Source organism: Solanum pennellii, chromosome 5 (genome assembly GCF_001406875.1).
Source record: "Solanum pennellii chromosome 5, SPENNV200".
NCBI lineage: Eukaryota > Viridiplantae > Streptophyta > Magnoliopsida > Solanales > Solanaceae > Solanum > Solanum pennellii.
Window position 1 is genome coordinate 72133893 of NC_028641.1, and position 6405 is coordinate 72140297.

Genomic DNA, 6405 nt, shown 5'->3' on the forward strand with positions numbered 1-6405 from the left:
TATATATATATATATATATTAAACTCATAAAACTGTGAAAACAACTAAACAACTTAGTTCGTTAAAGGAAATGCAATAACAAACTCAACTTTACTTATATAAGAAAGTAACATCGCCTCTGTGGGAGTTTCTCTAACCGACAACCATTACGATGAGCCTAAGTGATGATACAACGTCTTACCTCATATTGCATCAGGATCATCTTACCCATTGCCATTGGTATAAGACCTTACTCAACTTAGTGGATCCACTAGCTCTCTTTACATGATCATCTAAAAAGTATGACACGTCGATTCCCATGTTGGCTACATGGTTTACATGGAGACTTGAGTTAGTATGAACTTCATATCCACATCGGTGCTCAATAATACTCCCAAAAATGTACTTTAGCTCATACTTTTCATAAAACTTCCTTCCTTTGAGTTGAGATAATTTACTGAACCCATTAGCTTTAAAAAGCTCCTTTTGGATTCAACATTCCCTTAACTCTTTTGGAACTTCTAGAACCCCTCTTTAATCAAATGTGAAACATTTGTAAAACTCTAGGGAATACTTAGTTCCCTTATATGTTTTTGAGAATTGAACTCAACTCTTGCTCTTTACTTAACTCGAAACTTCTACTCTTAGGGAATACTTAGTTCCCTTATAGCTTTTGAGATATGAACTCAACTTTTTACTTGACTTAACTTGAAACTTTAACTCTTAAGGAATACTTAATTCCCTTATATTTTTTTGAGAAATTAACTCAAACTCTTTACTTGACTTGAACTTTAAGTCTTTGAAACAAAGTGAAAACATTTGTGAAAGACTTTAGAAGACTTTTTCTTGCCTTGTTTCTTAACTTTTAGACTTGGCTCTTAACCTCTTTGACTTTGACCTAACTTTTCTTGAATTGAATTATGGGTTCAAGGATCATGATCTTATGTTTATGGCTGATTTCATGATGTTTAGATGTACCTTAGAGTGTTGGAAACAACTAGTAATGAGGGGTACATCACTTAGGAACTAGTATGAAAAGATAGGGAATAATAGGGTCTCCAGGTGGTCCTGGTGATCTAAGAGGCGCGGATCGCTATAGCCTGACGGACAGAGGCTGTCCTCAGGCGCTCTGAGAGGCACAGCACGCCAGAGCCTAACGGACAGATTCTATCCTGAGTGGCTTTTGAGGCGCGGCGCCCCAGCATCCCCCAACGGGTTGTCCAACTTTTTTTTCCGTTTTTCATCTCTAAACCATCCCAAACTCCAATGGTTCCCACCCCATACACTTTGGATCCCCAATTAATTTATTACCCAATGATTTAGTCTCGAAAACAATTGTATAACATGGATTACAACTAACACCAATCAACAACAATCAAATCAACAAGAGCGTCAAAATTTCTTTCAAGATTCCAACCTGTAACATGAGTTAATTCATGAACTTGACTGATTTGAATGAAATTGGTGTGTGGGTGAAGTAACCCAACACAAAAGATCCCACATAGCTTGTTAGATATCACCCCCAATGAAAATTCACGAAGCTAAACTTGGTGTTCTTGCGTCTTCTTCTTCCTTCTCCTCTTTTTTCTTGCTTTCAAAACACTAGTCTATTTTTCTAAGTGCTTAAACTGAACGGGATCAGTTTAGACCCCAACATATTACTCCAAAATGAAATAATTAATTGACTTAAGGAAAAGACCAAAACACCCTTACTAAATCCGGTTTTGGAACTTTCCTTGCTTAATAGCCCATCTTCTGAAGGTCATATATCACTCATACAACCTCGTAAATTCGCAAACTTGGCGTCGTTGGAAATATCTTCCAACGATCTTTCTATCCATATAAAGAAATTGCCCAAAATTCTTCTGAGCTGGAAGTTATGATCGTTTGAAAATGGCCAAAACCCACTTTTGAAATTTGGAATTTTCCAGATTTTCCCAAAAAAAAAATTCAAATTTGTTTTTCCTTATTTTTCTTAGCTTAATTTTAGTTTGTCTAGAATACAGGATGTTACAATATCTCCCCCTTGGGAACATTCGTCCTCGGATGAGAATTCTTTCTCTAAGCTAAGGATAGAAATTTCATTTTGGCCCTCTATTTGATGAAACTTGACTGGTAAGTGTAATATAGACTTATATAATTAAAGAATTGATTTTTATTATACAAACTCCCTCACTACTTATTCGTTATCGTTCCATGAGATATACTGGGTACATGTGGTTTCATACTCATACTACACTTGCTGTACTATTTTATGGTGCAAATTAGATTTCAATTTCAGGCACATTCTTGGAGCTTTGAATATGAGTTTGGATTGTCTTGGAGTTGTGGTGCACTGCTTGGGATATTCTGTGGCCCACACCTTCAATCTATCTCTATTGATTACGTTATTTTGATATTCTGATAGGATATTTCTTATGTTAGTTTGGACTTGTATCCTATTGTAGAACCGTTGGTACTTATGACAATAAATCTTGGGGTGATATTTCTATTTTCCGCATTTATTTTGAATACTTAGTATGCTAGATATTAGTTTAATACTTACCTTTTCACGCTTAAGTTGAATTAGTGAAATTTATTGGGTTGACTTACACATAGGTTCCATAACAACGTGATTTTGGGTCGTGACATTAATACCTTCACTAGAAACAATGTGGCCTAATAACACCCTATACTTAAGCCAAAACTCGCACTTGGAGAACTTGCATACAACTCCTTATCTCTCAAAGTTTGAAGAACAACCCTTAGGTGACTAGCATGATCTTATTCATTCCTTGAATAAGTCAATATGTCATCAATGAAGACAATGACAAACAGATCTAAATAAGGTTTGAAGACTATGTTCATAAGATCCATGAACGTTGCAGGTGCGTTAGTCAAACCAAAGGACATAACCAGAAATTCATGATGTCCATAACTTGTTCTAAAAGTTGTCTTGGGAATATCACATTCCCTAACCTTCAACTGATGATAGCCTAATTTGAGGTCAATCTTGGAAAATCTAGAAGCACCCTGAAGTTGATCGAAGAGATCATCTATCCTTGGAAGAGAATATTTATTCTTGATGGTCACCTTATTTAATTGACGGTAATCTATACACATCTTAAGGGACCCATACTTTTTCTAACGAACAAGACCGGAGCGCTCTAAGGTGAGACACTCGGTCGAATAAAGCCTTTATCTAACCGATCTTTCAATTGCTTCTTTAACTCTTTTAACTCTGTTGGTGCTATTCTCTATGGAGGAATAGAGATAGGATGATTATCTAGGATGACATCTATGCCAAAGTCTATATCTTTTTCAGGAGGGACTCCGGGTAGATCATCAGGAAAGACTTCTGGAAACTCACTGGCTATAGGAACTGACTGAAGGGAAGGTACCTCAACACTTGAGTCGTTAACTCGGACTAAGTAATAGATACATCCCTTAGAAACTAGCTTCTTCGCCTTAAGGTACGAAATGAAGCGACCCTTAGGAATTATTGAACTACTAGCACACTCTATGACTGGCTCATTTGGAATCTGGAACTTGAGAACTCGACTTCTGCACTCTATTGATGCATAACAGACATGGAGCCAGTCCATACCTAGAATGACGTCAAAATCCACCATGTCAAACTCTATTAAATCAGTCATGGTACTCTTGTGATTGATGGAAACAAGACAATCACGATAGACTCTTTCCGCTAGAATAAACTCCCAAATAGGTATAGAAACACAGAAACGTTCACAAAGCTTTTCAGGGAGAATTTCAAACTGATTTTCAACATAAGGAGTTATAAAGGATAAACTTGATACTGGGTCTAATAAGCCATACACATGAAAAGTAAAGACTTTGATCATACCTGTGACAACATCTGGAGAGTTCTCTTGCTCTTGGCGGCTAGTGATTGCATAAAGACGATTTTGCCCTCCACCGGTACCAGAAGTAGCTCCTCTGGGTGCAGCCCAGTGTGGTGGAGAAACAAAAGAAGATTGGGCTCTCATCTTCACATTGGTGCTCAACACTACTCCCAAAAATGTACTTTAGCTCATACTTTTAATAAAACTTTCTTCCTTTTGGGTTGAGATAATTTACTGAACCCATTAGCTTTGAAAAGCTCCTTTTGGAATCAATGTTCCCCTTTTAGTTCAAAACTCTTTTGGAACTTATAGTTCCCCTCTTTACTCAAATGTGAAACTTTTTTAAAACTCTAGGGAATACTTGATTCCCTTATATCTTTTTGAGAATTGAACTCAACTCTTGCTCTTCACTTGACTTGAAATTTTAACTCTTAGGGAATACTTAGTTCCCTTGTGTCTTTTGGGATACGAACTCAACAGTTTACTTGACTTGACTTGAAACTTTAACTCTTAGGGAATACTTAGTTCCCTTATGGCTTTTAAGATACGAACTCAACACTTTACTTGAATTAACTTGAAACTTTAACTCTTAGGGAATACTTAGTTCCCTTATATCTTTTTGAGAAATGAACTCAAATTCTTTACTTGACTTGAACTTTAAGTCTTTAAAACAAAGTGAAAACATTTGTGAAAGACTTTACCTTGCCTTGCTTCTTAACTTCTAGACTTGGCTCTTAAGCACCTAGCTTTCCTTGAATTGAATTATGGGTTCAAGGATCATGATCTCATGTTTATGGATGATTTCATGATGTTTAGATGTACCATAAAATGTTGGAAACAACTAGGAATGAGGGGTACATCACTAAGGAACTAGTACAAAAAAATTGGGAAAGAACAGGGTCTCCAGGGAGTCCTGGCGCTCTAAGAGGCGAGGCGCCCAGAGCCGGACGGGATGACTCTGTCCTGAGGGAATTTGGAGGCGCAGCGCCCCAGCATCTCCCCAACTGGTTTTTCGACTTTATTCTTCGTTTTTCATCTGTAAACCTTCCCAAACTTGCATGGATCCCACCCCAAACACTTAAGATCCCTAATTAACTTATTACCCAATGATTTAGACCCGAAAACAATCCTAAAACATGGATTACAACGAACAGCGATCAACAATAATCCAATAAACAAGATTGTCAAACTTTCTTTTAAGATTCCAAACTCTAATATGAGTTAATTCATGAACTTGACTGATTTGAATGAAATTGGTGTGTGCGTGAAGTAACCCAACACAAAAGAGCCCACATACCTTGTTAGGGATCACCCCTGACGAAAATCCACGAAGCTAAACTTGCTTTTCTTGCGTCTTCTTCTTTCTTCTCCTCTTTTCTTCTTGCTTTCAAAACCCTAGTCTATTTTTCTAAGTGCATAAACTGAACTGGATCAGTTTAGACCCCAACATATCACTCCAAAACGAAATAATTAATTGACTTAAGGAAAAGACCAAAACACCCTTACTAAATCCGGTTTTGGAACTTTCCTTGCTCAATAGTCCATCTTCTGAAGGTCATATCTCACTTATACGACCTCAGAAATTCGCAAACCTGGCGTCGTTGGAAAGATATTCCAACGAGCTTTATATCCATATAAAGAACTTGCCCAAACTTCTCCTGAGCAGGAAGTTATGGTTGTTTTAAAATGACCAAAACCCACTTTTGAAATGTGGAATTTTCCAGATTTTCCCATTTTTTTCCAAATTTGTTTCTCCTTGCTTTTCTTAGCTTAATTTTAGTTTGTCTAGAATACGAGATGTTACATGAAAAGCTTACCTTTAACCCAAGAATGGTGAAAACAAGTAGAAATCGCCTTGCAGACGTTCCTTAGCTCTAAAAGTAAAAAAAGTGTCAAATAAGTTCATTTAGAGGTTTATTAACGACATTATGTGGCATCTGGCCCGCCACATCGGCCCACACCTCGCTGTAGCGACGTTGCCATAGCGACATAAGTACACGCTAAAGCGGTATCTTTGAACCAGTGAACTCTCATCTTTTATTCTCGATTACAATCCCCATCGCACCCGCCATAACACCCCCTTTCCCGTTGTAGCAACCCCGCCAGACCAGCAAAACCAACGCCAAAGCGGCATTTGCGAACCAATGAGCAAATTAAAGAATTTTCAATTTCCCATTCCACAACACACCTCTAACCCATGACATTCAGAAAATACCTTGTATACTAAGTTTGATTCTAGGAGTTTTACTCACCCAAATTATTTTCGTAAAATCGTATGTATTCTTTAACAATTTATCTAACTACTCATGTAATAAAAGTCATAAATGTTTCATCCGATTGCTACCAGATTTCTCTACACTTTGGTGATTCCAATTTCCTCCAAAGACAAGGTTGGAGAAAATCCAAATGCTACTAAAAAGTTTTTTCGGCCCTAATTTTCCTCCGTTGGCATTTCAATAACGACGGAAATAGTCTTTGCATTTATACTTTCAAAAAAAGAATAAATTACAATTGTAAAATAAAAAAATTAGTTAATTATATCTTGATTTTGGATATGGATTAGCCATCCGGGACAACTAATATG